Consider the following 19,678-nt stretch of genomic DNA (forward strand, 5'->3'; position numbering starts at 1 on the left):
TTTAGTATTTTGCCTGTTAGTGATTGTTTTACACATGTAATGTTTTGGTTGAGATGTTAAATGGTGGAAGAGTACTGTGGATGTGAATGTGGGAAGTAATTTTAGTCATGTGCAATTGGTCACAGGGCCTAAGTTGCAGTAATTAACTTTTTGCTGATTTATTTAACAATGCCTTGTTGCTTTGTATGCATTAACGTTTGGGTGTAAAGATTGTGTGTATATCCAACAGGGAGCCACAGTATTTAAACTGACCAACCTAATGTTACAACTGCTTTGAGGTGGCCTATGACTGAAGAGCGACTGCAGATTACTAAGGGACTGGTGGAGGAACAGTTAAAAGCAGGACATATCAAACCCTCAGTTAGTCCTTGGAATACACCCATTTTTGTCATCCCTAAGAAAAGTGGAAAGTGGAGATTATTACATGATTTACGGAAAATTAATGAGCAAATGCAAGCAATGGGAGCATTGCAACCAGGTATTCCGTCACCTAACATGTTACCAGCAGGATGGCATATATATTGATTGTAGACTTGAAGGACTGTTTTTTCACCATATCTTTACATCCTCAGGACACCATGAGGTTTGCCTTTTCTATTCCTGTTATCAACAAAGCGGAACCAGCTCAAAGGTATGAATGGGTAGTTCTACCACAGGGCATGAAAAATTCATCTACGTTATGTCAGCTTTATGTGGCATGGGCACTGAAACCATTGCGCCAGCTATGGCCACAGACTATCATCTATCATTATATGGACGATATTTTGTTGTGTCAGGCCGATCCTTTTTCAGAAGAAAGTCTCCACAAACTAACAACAACATTGGCGGAGAAAGGTCTTGTGATTGCACCAGAAAAGATTCAACGAACTGATCCCTGGAAATACTTAGGATGGACAATTTCGGATGCTCAAATCCGGCCTCAAAAGGTGGAGCTACATACAGATTTGAAGAACCTGAAGGATGTACAAACACTTCTCGGAGATATTCAGTGGGTCCGTAACTGTGTCGGTATCTCGAATACCGAGATCACCCCCTCACCCAACTGCTGCAACGATCACACCTTGCTGCCACCATACAACTGTCTGAGACTCAACAAAGCGCGTTGCGGTCAATCATCGCCAAATTACAAACTGCATGGCCTTCGCGACGCATTCATGAACTACCTGTGTCTCTGCTTGTAATTAACAGTGAAAATATGGTTTGTGGTGTCATTTGTCAGTGGCAAAACAAAAAGGGGGAACTCCCCCAGGGCTATAACCAATGCCACTACAAATGCCACAATAAAGATGAAGCTTTTTGGGTGTTGGAATGGGTATTCCTTAGTGTACAACCGAAGACAAGCATACAGACTAGACCAGAAGCCATAGGGGAACTAGTGAGAAAGGGTAGATCTAGGATTATAGAATTAACGGGACTGGATCCAGCGGATATTAGTATTCCTGTTAATGCTGTAGACCTAGAATGGTAGTTCCGCAATTCTCGACCCATTCAGGAGGCGTTTTTGGGGTACGAAGGAAGAGTCCATTCACAGCAACCGAAAGGCAAATTATGGCAGATATTACAGAAAAATCAATGGATAGAAAAATCTAAAGTACAGAAAACACCAGTAGTGGAAGGGTTAACGGTCTATACAGATGTGGGAAAGAAACAGCACAAAGCGGTGTGTGTGTGGCAGGAAAAAGGGGATTGGGTACACCACATGCTGTATGGTCAGACCGATGATACCTTACAGACTCTGGAACTATCTGCCATAGGCTGGGCCTTGACAAATTGGCTGGATAGGGCTATAAATATAGTCACAGATTCTATGTACGTAGCAGGTGTCATCCCACGATTGGAGGAGGCATTGCTCCGAAACGTACAAAATCCCCGCCTTGGGCAGTTATTCTTGCAATTACGGTCTATTATGCGACAACGCAGTGTGCTTTGTTGCATAATACATGTGCGGAGTCATCAATGGGATCTTGGTCTGGGGAAGGGCAATCAGGTGGCAGACTCTCTGGTTAGTCCTGCTTGCCATTTTCCTCCTTTAGACAAATTTCAACAAGCTAGACAAAGTCATGAGCATTTCCATCAAAATGCAAAAGGAATACAGAGACAATTTGGAATAACAGAAAATGAGGCAAAATCTATTGTTCAAGCATGTCCGAGGTGTGGGGCTCAGGGACCAGGCATTGGTATTGGTGTAAACCCGAAGGGTTTGGCAGCACTTGAGCTATGGCAGATGGATGTAACACATATTCCGGAGTTTGGGAGACAAAAATATGTACAAGTCACAGTAGATACTTTTTCAAAGTTAATCTGGGCATCTGCAATGTCCGGAGAAAAGGCACAACAGGTTTGTAAACATTTGTTGGCGTGTTTTGCCGTTATGGGGGTGCCAGAACAGATCAAAACAGATAATGGGCCAGCATACACCAGCCAAAAGTTTCGTGTATTTTTAACACGCTGCGGAGTGAAACATGTTACTGGTATACCACACTCCCCGACAGGTCAGGGGATCATTGAACGTACCCATAGAACCTTAAAGGAATATTTAAGGAGACAGAAGGAGGTAGATATTGATCCAACATCGCGGTTGCATAAAGTATTGTTTACTTTGAATTTTCTGTGTTTGACAGGGGACTGAGAAGAACCACCGGTTGTTGTACATCACCAGCAGTTGAAATTTAATAATAGCACCATTATACCTCAGTTACAGGTGATTTATCGGGAACCTGCTACAGGGGAGTGGAAAGGACCGGTGCCAGTGATCCTTGGTGGCCGGGGATATATGTGCGTGGCCACCGACCAGGGACCACTTTGGGTGCCGAGCCGATCAGTAAAACCACACCTCCCCAAGAAATCGGATGGGTGATGGAACTGGTAAAAATGGTTCTTACGGGAGTTTTTGTGATTTCAGTTATCTTGTTAGTGTTATCATGTTTATTTTCTTGTTTGCAGAAAGCTTTAATGAAACTTGTAAATCAGGCCTGGCTTGCTCACAAACAAGAAGGGGGAATTGTAGAGGCTTGGTTAAGTGAGAAGGGGCACAATCTTGTGCCACTGAGCAGTCTGAGCAACCCAGGCTTTGAGCTACGCAAGAGTTAAGTCCAGAGCTCTGAGTATGTAAATCCATAGACCAATCACAAGCGCGATCGGGACGCGTGATTAGCATGTACTCAGGTTACCGCCTATATATTCGCGGTGTGCTTTGCGAATAAACGAGAAACTTCCATACTCACATTGAGAGCCTGTCATTTACTCCGGTCCATCTCGCAGCACCTGCGAGCGCGCCCCCCCGCTTTTCCCCTTACTTCAGTTGTAGACTGCAATAAGCTCACGTCTGAGCCTCCTCTTTTCCAGGCTAAACAACCCCACCTCCCTCAGCCGTTCCTCATAGGTCAGACCCTCCAGACCCTTCACCAGCTTGGTCGCCCTCCTCTGGACCTGCTCCAACACTTCAACATGTTTCTTGAAGTGCGGGGCCCAGAACTGAACACAGTACTCAAGGTGCAGCCTCACCAGTGCCGAGTACAGAGGGACGATCACTTCCCTAGACCGGCTGGCTACACCACTCTTAATAGAGGCCAGGATGCCATTGACCTTCTTGGCCACCTGGGCACACTGCTGGCTCATGTTTAGCCGACTGTCGATCAGCACCCCCAAGTCTCTTTCCACTGGGCCACTTTCTAACCACTCTTCCCCCAGCCTGTAGCGCTGCATGGGGTTGTTGTGGCCAAAGTGTAAGACCCGGCACTTGTTCTTGTTGAACCTCATGCCATTGGTCTCGGCCCATCTATCTAACCTGTCCAGATCCCTCTGTAGGGCCTTCCTACCCTCCAGCAGATCGACACTCCCACCCAGCTTGGTGTCATCTGCAAATCTGCTGAGGGTGCACTCAATCCCTACGTCTAGATCATCTATAAAGATATTGAACAACACCGATCCCAGAACTGAGCCCTGGGGAACACCGCTAGTGACCGGCCGCCAGTTGGACTTTGCCCCATTCACCACCACTCTCTGGGCACGGCCATCCAGACAGTTTTTAACCCCTCAAAGAGTCCACCCATCCAAGCCCCGGGCAGCCAGTTTATCTAGGAGGATGCTGTGGGAGACAGTGTCGAATGTCTTACTGAATTCTAGATAAACTACATCCACAGCTCTCCCTTCATCTACTAAGCGGCTCACTTTGTCATAGAAGGAGGTCAGGTTGGTCAAGCAGGAACTGCCTTTCAGGACCTGCCTTTCATGAATCCATGTTGGCTGGCCCCGATGCCCCGATTGTCCTGCATGTGCCGCGTAATGGCACTCAGTATAATCTGTTCCATCACCTTGCCTGACACCGAGGTCAGGCTGACAGGCTTATAGTTCCCTGGATCATCCTTACGACCCTTTTTGTAGATGGGCAGTACATTTGCTAATTTCCAGTCAGCTGGAACTTCTCCAGTTAACCAGGACTGCCAGTAGGTAATAGAGAGTGGTTTGGCAAGTTCATTTGCCAGTTCCTTCATTACTCTGGGGTGAATCCCGTCTGGGCCCATAGCCTTGTGGGTGTCCAACTGGCATAGCAGGTCACTTAACCGTCTCCTCATGGATTACAGGGGGCTCACACAGCCCCCTAACTGCATGCTCTGGGGGCTGAGTCTCCTGAGGACAACCGGTCCTGACATTAAAGACTGAGACAAAGAAGGCATTGAGCACCTCTGCCTTTTCCTCATCCCCTGACACTACACTACCCTCCTCATTCAGCAAGTGCTGGAGGTTCTCCTTGACCCTCCTTTTGCTGTTAACATATTTGTAGAAACTTTTTTTTTATTTTTGACCGTAGCAGGCAAATCAAGCTCTAATTGAGCTTTGGCCCTTCTAATCTTCTCCCTACACGATCTGGCAACATCCCTATAGACCTCCCAAGTTACCCGACACTTCTTCCTCAGCAAATAAGTTCTCTTTTTTTCCTTAAGTTCTAGCCTAAGTTCTCTGTTTAACCAGGCTGGTCTTTTTCCCTGACGGCTTGTCTTCCTACACACCAGGACAGACTGCTCCTTAATATTTAACAATTCCTTTTTAAATCCTGTCCAGCCTTCCTGGACTCCTTTGCCCTTCAGGACCGACTCCCAAGGGACTCTGTCCACTAACCTCTTAAACAGGCTAAAGTCTGCCTGACGGAAATCTAAGGCAGAAGTTCTGCTCTTGCCCCTACTTACTTCCCCCACTATTGAAAACTCTAATATTTCATGGTCACTATTCCCAAGACAGCCACCGACCCTCACATCTCCCACTAGTCCTTCTCTGTTCACAAACAACAGGTCAAGCAGGGCCCCTCCTCTAGTGGGCTCATTTACCACTTGCATGAGGAAGTTGTCCTCCACACATTCGAGGAACCTCCTAGATTGCTTCCTCTCTGCCATGTTGTATTTCCAGCAGACATCTGGCAAGTTGAAGTCGCCCACGAGCACAAGGGCAGGAGACCGGGCGGCTTCTGACAGCCGCTTGTAAAACGCCTCGTCCGCCTGCTCGTCCTGGTTGGGTGGTCTATAACAGACTCCCACTGTAATGTCCGCCCTGCCGACCTTCCCCCTGATCTTCACCCATAGACATTCAACCTTGTCATCCTCATCATCTTCCTCAATTTCGACACAGTCCAAGCACTCCCTAACATACAGCGCTACCCCACCGCCTCTCCTGCTTCATCTGTCCCTCTTAAAGAGCTTATAGCCATCCATAGCAGCACTCCAGTCATGAGAGTCATCCCACCACGTTTCTGTGATGGCAACCACATCATAACCTTCCTGCTGTACAGTGTCTTCTAGCTCTTCCTGTTTGTTGCCCATACTGCATGCATTGGTGTAAATGCACTTCAGCTGGGCTAACGGTCTTGCCCCTGATGCAGGCCTGTTGCCCCTAGGTTCATTTGTGGTTGCCCTGATCTTATCCCCCTCCCCCATCGAACCTAGTTTAAAGACCTCTTAACCAGCCCTGCCATCTTCTGGGCCATAACCCTTTTCCCCTTCTGACTCAGCTGTTCCCCATCTGGCGTAAGCAGGCCTGGTGGCATGAAAGCCACCATGTGGTCAAAGAACCTAAAATCCCACCTACGACACCAGTCTCTCAGCCATGTATTAGTCTGTTGTATTTTCATAGTCCTTTCCCTATTTTCACCTAACAGTGAAGGAATTGAGAATATAACCTGTGCACCTACCCCCTTCATCAAATGCCCCAGGGCCCTGAAGTCCCTTTTGATTGCCCTGGGACTTCTCCCTTCAATCTCATCCCTATCCACTTGGAATACTAATAGAGGGTAATAGTCAGAGGGCCTCACCGGTTCAGGAATCGTCCTGGCAACATCCCTTACCCGACCCCCAAGGAGGCAGACTTCTCCGTGAGTTGGGTCTGGCCTGCATATGGGGCCCTCCATTCCCCTTAGCAGGGAGTCACCTATAACAATTACTTTCTTTTTCTCCTTTTTGGAGCTGGTTGCAACCCTCTTACTCGGTTGCTTCTGTTTACGTAGTCCTGTAGAGGGTCTTTCACCTAGATTCGTGTCTTCCTGACACTCAGGAAGACGCTCAGGCTCCAGCACCTCATACCTATTCTGCAGGGGGACATGGGGAGGGGAGGAAAGTCGGGATGGGATTCGCCTGCCACCCCGCTCAGGGACCTGCCTCCATTCCCCCCCATCCCCTAGGTCTCCTCCTGCTCCTTGTGGAGGAGGAAGAGGATCCTCCACTTCCCAGGGAGCATTAGGCCCGTCCGTTTTCCCCAGGACAGGCAAGGAACAGCACCATCCGCCAACCTCTTACTGGGAAGCTCCTATGCTCCTTAACTTTTCCACCTCCTCCTTGAGTTGTGCCACTAAGAAGATCAGGTTGTCGACCTGTTCACACCTCACACAGGCGACGTCTCCGTTACCCTCAAGTGCCAGGGCCAGGCTCTGGCACTCCCTGCAGCCTGCCACCTGCACCTCCGCATGCTTCCGCGGCAGGTCCGTTTGGGTTGCCATGTCCTTTCTGGCACCCACAGAGGACTTAGAGCCCTGCTGAGTGGAAACCATTCCTGGACTGTCCTCTTGCCGTGATGGGAGAGAGACCGCACCTTCCTGCCCGCCTAGCCTGCTCGCCCTGTCTGCGCGAACTGCCGCGCAAACAGCCACCCCCCTGTTTGCGCGCTCCGGATCGCTCGCACTCCCCAGGGGCCCTTCAAATCTCCCGCGGTGCCTCCGGCTACGCCCCCTCCTCGCCTGATTCATTGCCGGGAACTTCCGGGTCCAGACGGGACTCTGGGCTGCTTCTCGGGTGGCCCTGAGTATGCAAACCCCTGCGGTACAGCCCGATCTCACCCTCGTCCAGGACTCACCTCAGTCGCTGTCGCCGCTGCCGCTGCTGTCGCTGCTGCCGCCACTGCCAACTGATCAGTGCAGTCTGTCCTGTCTTCTACTTAAACTCCATTTCTATTTTTTTTCCTGGGAGAGGGACTCTCTCTTCTGTGCACACATGCACGTATGGAGGCTTAAGTGCAGCAGCTGGAGTGGATCAGAGGGTCCAGTGTGTCTGTTGTGTGTCTACAGTGCCAGCAGCTGGAGAGAGTATGGGTACTCAAGTCAGGGTGTGATTACTAGTGGACATCAAGCCAGACAAGTCAGTGAGTAGGTGACGTGGCCTGAGAGCTGGGAGTGTGCATCTGTCTCTTAGAGTGACGCACCTGGACGAGAGGGACCAGACTAGTAGGTCCAGTCCAACTGCCAGAGAGACAATGGAGTCTTGGGGTTGACTGAGAGACCTGTTTGCATGTGTGAGTATATTGTAAACTCCCCAAAAACACTACAGCATCCTGTCTTTTTAAAGACATATTCCTTGTAATATTCCTTTTTTCTTGACAGCTGTCGAAAGAGATAATCTGTCAAGCTAAACCACAAGAACTTGTTTCCATATTCCTCTGGGCAGATCCTTCAACTTAATTTTGGAGGCCCACATCTAGTAAAAAAATTTAGTAAAAGGATATGTTTAGCACAGCTACTTATAAGCAAATTTAGAATACACGAAGCATTAAGGTATTCTGAGTTTCAGAGTACTATAAACTGCTGGAAAAAAAGGCTACAAAGATGATCAGAGGACTGGATCATCTCTCTTATGAGGAAAGGTTGAAGGAGCTGTGTCTGTTTAGCCTGGAGAAGAGAAAACTGAGAGGGGATCTTATCAATGCTTACAGATACCTTAGTGGGGGGGAGTCAAGAGGATGGGGCCAGGCTATTCTCAGTGGTACCCAGGGACAGGACAAGGGGCAATGGACACAAATTGAAACATGGGAAGTTCCATCTGAATATGAGGAAAAACTTCTTTACTTTGAGGGTGATAGAGCACTGGAACAGGCTGCCCACGGAGGTTGTGGAGTCTCCTTCTCTGGAGGTATTTAAAACCTGACTGGACACTACCCTGTGCAATGTGCAGAGGTCACAGGGGTCCCTTCCAAACCTAACCTATGGTTGAGAGCCTTAGTAAATCACAGATTCAGGATGTACGAAGAATTAATACTGCACAACCGACTCAAGAATTCTTAAGCTTTGGAAATAAGGAACCAAAATGTGCACAATCATTCACCTGTAAGATGAGGGCTCTCAACCTCGAGGAATTTCCTTGGGCAGCGTCCCAACCCAAGGGGAGAGTCCCACTGCTCCGAGGAGGACGGACTCAAAATGGCCCTCCGATGGGACTCCATTTATACCCTTGCCGAAATTAATTTGTGGTCATATATAGTCATGTCAGCTCTTACTGTCTGAGGGCCCCATCTTCCAGTGACTAGGTGCCTGGCAACAGTCACTGTAAAGGCATGAAAACTAAGGGCGCGAAAAGCAAGTGTGCGAAAAGCAAGTGTGCAAAAAGCAAGGATGCAACAATCCTTTGCAATGGCATTAATGGCATCAACAGAGAAGGCAAAAAAAAAAGTGAGTCTTCTTATTTCCTGAAGATGGCTCCAACAAGGTTAAGGCTGATAAGAAGTGGTGCAATAATATGCATACTGCCTTTCTCCAGTGTTAAAGAAAGATACTAGCCAACACTGGATTTGACTCTACAGCTCACTCTTTTACTTACGTTCTGAATTCCATTTATTCCTCCGTGTTGTCTAAATAGAGTTTCATTACCCAGAAGAGCTTATAGTGCACAGCTGAAAATGAGTATCCACCAAGAGTCTGAGGAGAGAGATTTGAATTCATTCCTAATTGACACAATGCTTAACAAGTCTCAGTTAAAGTGAGAGTTACTTTCTGCAATGAATATTTTATGTTTTGAAGAGTCTAGCAATAGAACCTAAGTATAACTAAACAAATATTTTTAACATTTAATCATGCAGGCTGCAACTATAACCAGTGGCATAATATGTGCCTGTAGACGTGTGCATTTAGAATGTACTCATTGCAAGGTGAAAAAAAAATTGTCTCTATTTAGCCTGCACCCAGGGCTAAACAATAACCAGTTGTTCTACAACCCAATCTCCCCTCCCCGACCGAGAAAGGGAATTGGAAAAAGGAGGGAGTCTCGTGGGTTGAAATTTAAACAGATTTAATAAGATAAGAAAACCAATATCAACAGTAAAACAAAAGACACAAAATTATACTTAGCCCATAGAATGGTGGCAAGTCCCTCCATGGGAGAAGGAGAAGGAGAAGGAGAAGGAGAAGGAGAAGGAGAAGGAGAAGGAGAAGGAGAAGGAGAAGGAGAAGGAGAAGGAGAAGGAGAAGGAGAAGGAGAAGGAGAAGGAGAAGGAGAAGGAGAAGCTGCCCTGGCTTTCACTGCTAATGGCCTTGATCACCATACCACAGCTGGCCACAAATTGAAACAAAATGTAACAGAAAATTAATTTATAAATTTTATGCCTACAAAACCAGGACAACAATTAATTGCTTTATTGGATATGAAATGGCCATCTTACCTGCAATGCTTATATTCAAGTTTGTTTCAAGTTTACATCTTTACTTATCACACAAGTAGGAGTTCACAGTGATTCAACCCAAGGTAAGAAAGAGACATTTCCATTACTAGTAAAGTAATGCAGAAGGGAAAAAATCTACTACTGGGAATTTATTCTTTTCCTCAAAATTGTTTTCTAGCATTACATGCAAACAAAAATAATGAAATAATAATATAGAGAGATTTTCAATAATTTGGTTTCTAAATTCTGAAAGACATATTTTTTTGCCTCTTCAGCTATACAATGAATTGCTTTATGTACAATGGGTTTGGAAACATTATTCTTATTTTATCTGCAAAGATACATTTATTCCAGCAGGAATATATAGGATGAGAACTTGATATTGAGTGCTTTCTAACCTGACACATCCTGCCATGATATAGAAATTTTTCTGTGATTTTAAAGCTAATTTACCTGCACTGAAGAGTAATGCTAAGAACAGATCAGCACTGTCTGAGGCTTTAATCTTCTACAAGCCACTGCATCTGAACAAAGAATATTGTCCTGATTTTGTCTGGGATAGAGTTATTCTTCCTAGTATCTGGTACAGTGTTATGTTTTGGATTTAGTAAGAGAATAATGTTGATAACACACTGATGTTTTAGTTATCACTAAGTAGGATTTACCCTAAGGCAAGGCCCTTTCAGCTTCATGTGCTCTGCCAGTGAGGAGGTGCACAAGAAGTTGGGAGGGGACACAGCTCAGACAGACGACCCTAACTGACCAAAGGGATATTCCATACCATACGATATCATGCTTAGCATATAAAGCTGGGGAAGAGGCAGGAAGGCGGGGGGAACGTTCAGAGTGATGGCATTTGTCTTCCCAAGTAAGCGTTACGTGTAATGGAGCCCTGCTTTCCTGGAGATGTCTGAACACCTGCCTGACCATGGGAAGTATTGAATGAATCCCTCCTTTTGCTTTCCTGCGTGTGTAGCTTTTGCTTTATTTTTGAAACTGTCTTTATCTCAACCCACGAGTTTTCTCACTTTTACCCTTCTGATTCTCTCCCCCGTCCCACTGCGGTCAGCCTGACCTCGGTGCCAGGCAAGGTGATGGAACAGATCATCCTGAGTGCCATTACATGACACATGCAGGACAATCGGGGCATCAGGGCCAGCCAACATGGATTCGTGAAAGGCAGGTCCTGCTTGACCAACCTGACCTCTTTCTATGACAAAGTGAGCCGCTTAGTAGATGAAGGGAGAGCTGTGGATGTAGTTTATCTAGAATTCAGTAAGGCATTCGACACTGTCTCCCACAGCATCCTCCTAGACAAACTGGCTGCCCGGGGCTTGGATGGATGGACTCTTTGAGGGGTTAAAAACTGGCTGAATGGCCGAGCCCAGAGAGTGGTGGTGAATGGGGCAAAGACTAACTGGCGGCCGGTCACTAGCGGTGTTCCCCAGGGCTCAGTTCTGGGATCGGTGCTGTTCAATATCTTTATAGATGATCTAGACGTAGGGATTGAGTGCACCCTCAGCAGATTTGCAGATGACACCAAGCTGGGTGGGAGTGTCGATCTGCTGGAGCGTAAGAAGGCCCTACAGAGGGATCTGGACAGGTTAGATAGATGGGCCGAGACCAATGGCATGAGGTTCAACAAGAACAAGTGCCGGGTCTTACACTTTGGCCACAACAACCCCATGCAGCGCTACAGGCTGGGGGAAGAGTGGTTAGAAAGCGGCCCGGTGGAAAGAGACTTGGGGGTGCTGATCGACAACTGGCTAAACATGAGCCAGCAGTGTGCTCAGGTGGCCAAGAAGGTCGACGGCATCCTGGCTTCTATTAAGAATAGTGTAGCCAGCCGGTCTAGGGAAGTGATCGTCCCTCTGTACTCGACACTGGTGAGGCCGCACCTTGAATACTGTGTCCAGTTCTGGGCCCCACACTTCAAGAAACCTGTTGAGGTGTTGGAGCGAGTCCAGAGGAGGGCGACCAAGCTGGTGAAGGGTCTGGAGGGTCTGACCTATGAGGAACGGCTGAGGGAGGTGGGGTTGTTTAGCCTGGAGAAGAGGAGGCTCCGAGGTGACCTTATTGCAGTCTACAACTACCTGAAGGGAGGTTGTAGTGGAGTGGTAGTCAACCTCTTCTCCCAGGCAACTAGCGATAGGACAAGAGGACACAGCCTCAGGCTTCGCTAGGGGAGGTTCAGGTTGGCCATTAGGAAGAATTTCTTTTCAAAAAGGGTTATTAGACATTGGAATGGTCTGTCCAGGGAGGTGGTGGAGTCACCATCTCTGGATGTGTTTAAGAAAAGACTGGACATGGCACTTAGTGCCATGGTCTAGTTGATGTGGTCGTGTCAGGGCAATGGTTGGACTTGATGATCCCAGAGGTCTCTTCCAACCTGGTTGATTCTGTGACTTACATAATTGATTTTTTGTTAACAATATCTTTTAATGTGTTGCTTTACTTCTATAAACTTCAAAACTTCCATAGCTCAGAAAAATAATGAATTTACTATAATATAAAAGGTTAAATACTAGTGAATGATATTCCCAATAAGTACAATAAATACATTTATTGAATGTGTGAATCCCTTGTGCCATCCAAAAAAGTAAAATGATCTAGTTTTGAGTGTGATTTAGGTCGATTTGCATTATGTGGGATCTTATGGGCTCTGAAAAGCCCAAGAACTAAGTACCTACTGAGCAAGTAACCACCCCAACCATGGTTAAATATTTAACTCAGACAGGACCAGCTGCAGTTTGAATGCCTTCTGTTTGGAGGAGATTCATGGTGTCAAACTTAATACTGTCATGTGCCCTCATACTATCCATGTTTAGCCTACAGGAAAATATTTCAGAAAAGGTTTACTACGGTTACACTTGGTAAAGCGCTAGTGAGGGAGAAGCCCGCTGTCCCCAATGTAGATTCCATGTCTGAAAGAACAGTTCAGTCCCGCTGGATAGAAATAATAGTTAAAAATAATTTCCAGGGAGCCAAGACTACCTGCAACTTAGGCAACATTCCATATTATTTGAAAGGTCTAGGACTATCTGATCTCCAAAGAAAACAATAAGAATTTAGCTCTTACCAGGTGATTAGGAAAAGAACATAAAACCCAGTGCAAATATAGGGTGATATTTGGGCAGCTCACTGGCACACCCTCCATATTCTCACAATCGTCTCGAACTAGAGACTGCATGCACACTGGCAGGATGAATAGCCTCTGATATGCCTGTTTTCTGTGAATTGGTCTAATCTGTGATCTAATCAATAATTTCAGGCTTCAACAAGAGATTCTGGCAATGAATATCGTTATTTAACTGTGTGCTGTGTGAATCAATATCTTATTGTTTCATTATTCCACTGGGTGCCCTAACATTTTTGTGGTTAAAGAGTAATCATTTCCCTATTGACTTTCTCCATCTTATTCATAATTTTTTAGATTTGTAACATATCCTTTCCTTCAGAAATTTATTCTTAATTCTTTGCTGTTTAGTTTATTTTCACATTGCAGTTGTTTCATACCTCTAATCACCTATTTCTTCTTTCTTTGGGTATTTCTACAGAGCAATGCTACTAACTCCTTTCAAGAACACATGGCCAGATAAAAATGCAAAATTGAAGATGTGTGTGATTTACATAGATTTACACAGTCAGTTTTATTCACAGTTCATTTCATAATAATTTATAACATTATATTTTTCTTTTTGGTCTTCACCAATATTTGACTATACATTTTCAGAAAGCTATGATTCTAAGGTGATAAGCTTTTTCTAAATAATAATAGTTTAAGAACTATCCTTGTGCATATATATAATTACATTGTTGCTGAAAAATGGTGGGTTTGTATGTTTTTTCAAGATGTACTCTTCTCTTTCTTTTTTTTTTTAATTAATTCACCAGTCTCTCAATGCAATGAAATTCTTCCAGAGTTTTTATTTTGGCTCTCCTGAATAACACTGTACCAGCAAATTTCAGCACTCACTAATCACTTTCTTTCTGAATAACTTAGGTAAACTGAATAGCAAGAATTCCAGTGGAAATAGATGGACTGGTTTGTAGTCGAACTATTTGTTTCCTTCCTTCTAAACATAAGAACTTTTTGCTTTTACTTATAAAGCAATTTATCATTACTTCTGAGGTGGCAAAATTTCCTATCAGCCCTTGTTTGTTTGTACTTGCATGTGTGTGTAAGGAAGCAATCTAACCTATAATTTTCCTTTTAGCACCATGGGAAGAATTTTAATGAAATTTTCATGGTAACAAGAAAGTAAGAGGCTTATGCCAAACAAGTTTGCGCTTCCAGATACGGAGATAGTTCTAAAATTATTAGAAATTAAGGAATATAATCGTGAATGAAGTTTGGTGATGTGGTCATCTGTGGTCCTAAGAGGAACAGAATAAGTAAGAGACTGTTCTAGAATAGCAGGAATATTCATGTAACCATAAAGAGATTTGTTTACAGTGCATATATCATGTTTACATAGTTAAGCTCATTGAATCCCATTCTGTTTGAAAATCACAGAATCACAGAATCACAGAATCACAGAATCACAGAATGTTAGGGATTGGAAGGGACCTCGAAAGATCATCTAGTCCAATCCCCCTGCCGGAGCAGGATTGCCTAGACCATATCACACAGGAACGTGTCCAGGCAGGTTTTGAATGTCTCCAGAGAAGAAGACTCCACAACCTCTCTGGGCAGCCTGTTCCAGTGTTCAGTCACCCTCACCGTAAAGAAGTTTTTCCTCGTATTTATGTGGAACCTCCTGTGTTACAACTTGCACCCATTGCCCCTTGTCCTGTCAATGGATGTCACTGAGAAGAGCCTGGCTCCATCCTCATGACACTTGCCCTTTACATATTTATAAACATTAATGAGGTCACCCCTCAGTCTCCTCTTCTCCAAGCTAAAGAGACCCAGCTCCCTCAGCCTCTCCTCATAAGGCAGATGTTCCACTCCCTTAATCATCTTCGTGGCTCTGCGCTGGACTCTCTCTAGCAGTTCCCTGTCCTTCTTGAACTGAGGGGCCCAGAACTGGACACAATACTCCAGATGCGGCCTCACCAGGGCAGAGTAGAGGGGGAGGAGAACCTCTCTCGACCTGCTAACCACACCCCTTCTAATACACCCCAGGATGCCATTGGCCTTCTTGGCCACAAGGGCACACTGCTGGCTCATGGTCATCCTGCTGTCCACTAGGACCCTCAGGTCCCTTTCCCCTACGCTGCTCTCCAACAGGTCTGTCCCCAACTTGTACTGGTACATGGGGTTGTTCTTGCCCAGATGCAGGACTCTACACTTGCCCTTGTTATATTTCATTAAATTTCTCCCCGCCCAACTCTCCAGCCTCTCCAGGTCTCTCTGAATGGCTGAGCAGCCTTCCGGCATCTCAGCCACTCCTCCCAGTTCTGTGTCATCAGCGAACTTGCTGACAGCGCACTCTATTCCCTCATCCAAGTCATTAATGAATATATTGAATAGTACTGGTCCCAGTACCGACCCTTGAGGGACTCCGCTAGATACAGACCTCCAACTGGACTCTGTCCCATTGACCACCACTCTCTGGCTTCTTTCCTTCAGCCAGTTCACAATCCACCTCACTACCCGATCATCCAGACCACATTTCCTCAGTTTAGCTGCGAGGATGCTATGGGAGACCGTGTCAAACGCTTTACTGAAATCGAGATAGACCACATCCACAGCTTTACCATCATCTATACACCGGGTAACATCCTCATAAAAGGCTATCAAGTTGGTTGAGCAAGACTTCCCGTTGGTGAAGCCATGCTGAGTGCCCCTAATGATCCCCCTATCCTTGATGTGCCTAGAGACAGCACCAAGAACAAGTTGTTCCATCACCTTTCCGGGGATGGAGGTGAGGCTGACTGGTCTATAGTTACCCGGGTCCTCCTTCTTGCCCTTTTTGAAGACTGGAGTGACATTCGCTTTCTTCCAGTCCTCAGGCACCTCTCCCGTTGCCCACGACTTAGTAAAGATGATGGAGAGTGGCCTAGCAATGACTTCCGCCAGCTCCCTCAGCACCCGCGGGTGCACCCCATCAGGGCCCATGGATTTATGGACGTCCAGGTTGCTTAATTGGTCCCTGACCCAGCCCTCATCAACCAAGACAGATTCCTCCTCTATCCTGACTTCTTCTGAGGCCTCAGGGGTCCGGGGCTCCTCAGGACAGCCTCCAGCAGTATAGACAGAGGCAAAGAAGGCATTCAGTAACTCCGCCTTCTTTTTATCCTCTGTCTCCAGGACCCCCACCTCATTCATCAGTGGGCCTACATTGCCTCTAGTGTTGGCTTTACCTGCAATGTATTTGAAGAAGCCCTTTCTGTTGTCCTTGACCTCTCTTGCAAGGTTTAATTCCAAGGAGGCCTTAGCTTTCCTAGTTGCCTCCCTACATCCTCTGACAACAGACTTCTATTCCTCCCAAGTGGCCAGCCCCTCCTTCCACGATCTGTACACTCTCTTCTTCCACTTGAGTTTGCCCAGCAGTTCCCTGTTCTACCATGCAGGTCTCCTGGTACCCTTCCTTGACTTCCTACCTGTTGGGATGCTCTGATCTTGAGCTCGGAAGAAGCAGTCCTTGAACGCTAACCAACTATCTTGGGCCCCCTTACCTTCTAGTACCCTGTCCCATGGGATTTCCCCTAGCAATTGCTTGAAAAGGCCAAAGTTGGCCCTCCTGAAGTTCAGGGTTGTGATTCTGCTAGCTATTCTGTTCCTGCCACATGAGATCCTGAACTCTACCATCTCATGGTCACTACAACCAAGGCTGCCCTCAACCTTCACCTCTTCAACTAGACCCTCCTTGTTACTGAGGATAAGATCCAGCAGCGCTCCTCTCCTAGTTGGCTCATCCACCATTTGCATCAGAAAGTTATCATCAATGCACTGGAGGAACCTCCTGGACTGAGGATGGCTGGCTGAGTAGGCCTCCCAGCAAATATCAGGGTAGTTGAAATCCCCCACGACAACCAGGCCCTGTAATTGCGAGACTGCTCTCAGCTGCCTGTAGAAGGCCTCATCACCCTCCTCATCCTGATCCGGTGGCCTGTAATAGACACCCACAACAGTATCACCCCTGCCAGCCTGCCCCTTAATTTGCACCCACAAACTCTCAACTCGCTCCTGATCCGCCCCTGGACAGAACTCAATACATTCTAGCTGCTCACTCACATAAAGAGCAACTCCACCACCTCTCCTTAGTAGCCTGTCTTTCCTGAACAGGACATAGCCATCCATTACCACATTCCAGTCATGCGAGGCGTGCCACCAAGTCTCTGTAATTGCCACTAAATCATAGCCCCCCGACCGAACACGGATTTCTAACTCCTCCTGTTTTTTCCCCATGCTGCGTGCATTGGTGTACAGGCATTTGAGGGAGCGAGCTGAGCACACCGATTTCACCCCAGGGGGATGGGAGGCCTCCTGGTCTACCTCAACACTAGAGCGTTGCCCCAGTGGTGCAAGCCCAGCTACTACCCCATCCCCCTTCGAATCTAGTTTAAAGCTCTCCGAATGAGCCCTGCTAATTCCTGTCCCAGAACCCTTTTGCCCCTACGACATAAACCTTTTCCATATGTTACATTCACGCCTGGTGTCTTATAAAACCAGCCATTATCAAAGAACCCAAAGCCCTGCCTGTAGCACCAGTCTCGTAGCCAGGCATTAACAGAGAGAATCCTACTGTTCCATCCCACGTCATCACCTGAAAATGGAAGGAGGGAGGAGAAAACAACTTGTGCCCCAGACTCTTTCACCAACCGTCCTAGGGCCTTGTAGTCTTTCTTCATCCCCCTGAGACTACGGGATGCAGCTTCTTCCCCACCTGTCTGGAAGATCAGCAGGGGGTAGTAGTCTGTGGCCTTCACCAGGTTGGGGAGTTGCCTAGCTGACAGCGGCGGAAGCAGCGAAAGCGGCGGCAGCAGCGACAGCGGCGGCAGCGACTTGAGGTTAGTGCGGGGGCGAGGGCGACATCCGGCTTAACCGGGCGGTTTTTCGTACTCTGGGCTCCCCTGAGTCCCCCGCGAGCATCAGCCCCGAGCTGCTTCCCCCTGACCCCGGACCCAGACCCAGGGGTTCCCGGCAACGAATCAGGAGAGGAGGGGGCGTAGCCGGAGACACTGCTGAGGCACCGCGGGCGATTTAAACGCTCCACCCCCTGTTATCGGGTGATAAAAAGTCTCCTGGAGGGCAGGGACTAGTCCCTGGCCAGAAAGGAGTGGGAGACTCAGCAGTGCCTGTGTGAGTCAGCAGTGACTGGGTGTGTCCCAGGGCAGGAGAGGCTGCAGTCGTTTGCAGCTCGTTTGGGAGGGTGCTGACTGCTTCCCAGTGCACAAGGCGAGGAAGGTGCCAAGGAGCTGTGAACCAGGGGTGGCACCAACAGGTATTTCCCAGTTCAGTGGAAGAACAATGGTATCTACCCGGTGGAAGAAGACCAAAATGGATGTGGGAACCCAGACAGAGCTCCCACGGAAGGAGGCGATGGTGCAGGTTGCAGGCTGCAGGGAATGCTACAGCGTCTCTGTGGTGTCACGGGGCTGTGTGCGCTGTGAGCAAGTAGATGATCTGCTCGGCCTAGCAGCACAGCTGCAAAGCCAGGTTGAAAGGCTTCAAGCCTAAGTAGAAAGGCTTAGGAGCATTCAGGAGGACCCCTGTACTCTGCCCCTCTCAGGTGGAAAACAATAACCTAGAGGAGAGGAGTGAGTGGAGGCAAGTCTATGGCCATGGCAAAAGGCGAATGCCCTCCTTGCCTACCTCGCCTCCACAGGTGCCTCTGAGCAATAGATATGAAGCCCTAATGGAATACAGCGGGTCCAATGGGGATGTGGTGGAGAGGCAACCTATATCAGAGGTCCCACCACAGTCAGAAAAACCTGACAGGCGTATAGCTACCTCCTCCACAAGGAAGAAGAGAAGAGTTTTAGTGGTTGGGGACTCCTTCCTAAAGGGATCTGAGGGCGCAATATGCAGAGCTGACCCCCATCACAGGGAGGTCTGCAGCCTGCCTGGAGCAAGAATCAGGGATATCACCAGGCAACTCCCCAACCTGGTGAAGGCCACAGACTACTACCCCCTGCTGATCTTCCAGACAGGTGGGGAAGAAGCTGCATCCCGTAGTCTGAGGGGGATGAAGAAAGACTACAAGGCCCTAGGACGGTTGGTGAAAGAGTCTGGGGCACAAGTTGTGGATCAGGAGCGAGTTGAGAGTTTGTGGGTGCGAATTAAGGGGCAGGCTGGCAGGGGTGATACTGTTGTGGGTGTCTATTACAGGCCACCGGATCAGGATGAGGAGGGTGATGAGGCCTTCTACAGGCAGCTGAGAGCAGTCTCGCAATTACAGGGTCTGGTTGTTGTGGGGGATTTCAACTACCCTGATATTTGCTGGGAGGCCTACTCAGCCAGCCATCCTCAGTCCAGGAGGTTCCTCCAGTGCATTGATGATAACTTTCTGATGCAAATGGTGGATGAGCCAACTAGGAGAGGAGCGCTGCTGGATCTTATCCTCAGTAACAAGGAGGGTCTAGTTGAAGAGGTGAAGGTTGAGGGCAGCCTTGGTTGTAGTGACCATGAGATGGTAGAGTTCAGGATCTCATGTGGCAGGAACAGAATAGCTAGCAGAATCACAACCCTGAACTTCAGGAGGGCCAACTTTGGCCTTTTCAAGCAATTGCTAGGGGAAATCCCATGGGACAGGGTACTAGAAGGTAAGGGGGCCCAAGATAGTTGGTTAGCGTTCAAGGACTGCTTCTTCCGAGCTCAAGA

Source organism: Nyctibius grandis, chromosome 3 (genome assembly GCF_013368605.1).
Source record: "Nyctibius grandis isolate bNycGra1 chromosome 3, bNycGra1.pri, whole genome shotgun sequence".
NCBI classification, from domain to species: Eukaryota; Metazoa; Chordata; class Aves; order Nyctibiiformes; family Nyctibiidae; genus Nyctibius; species Nyctibius grandis.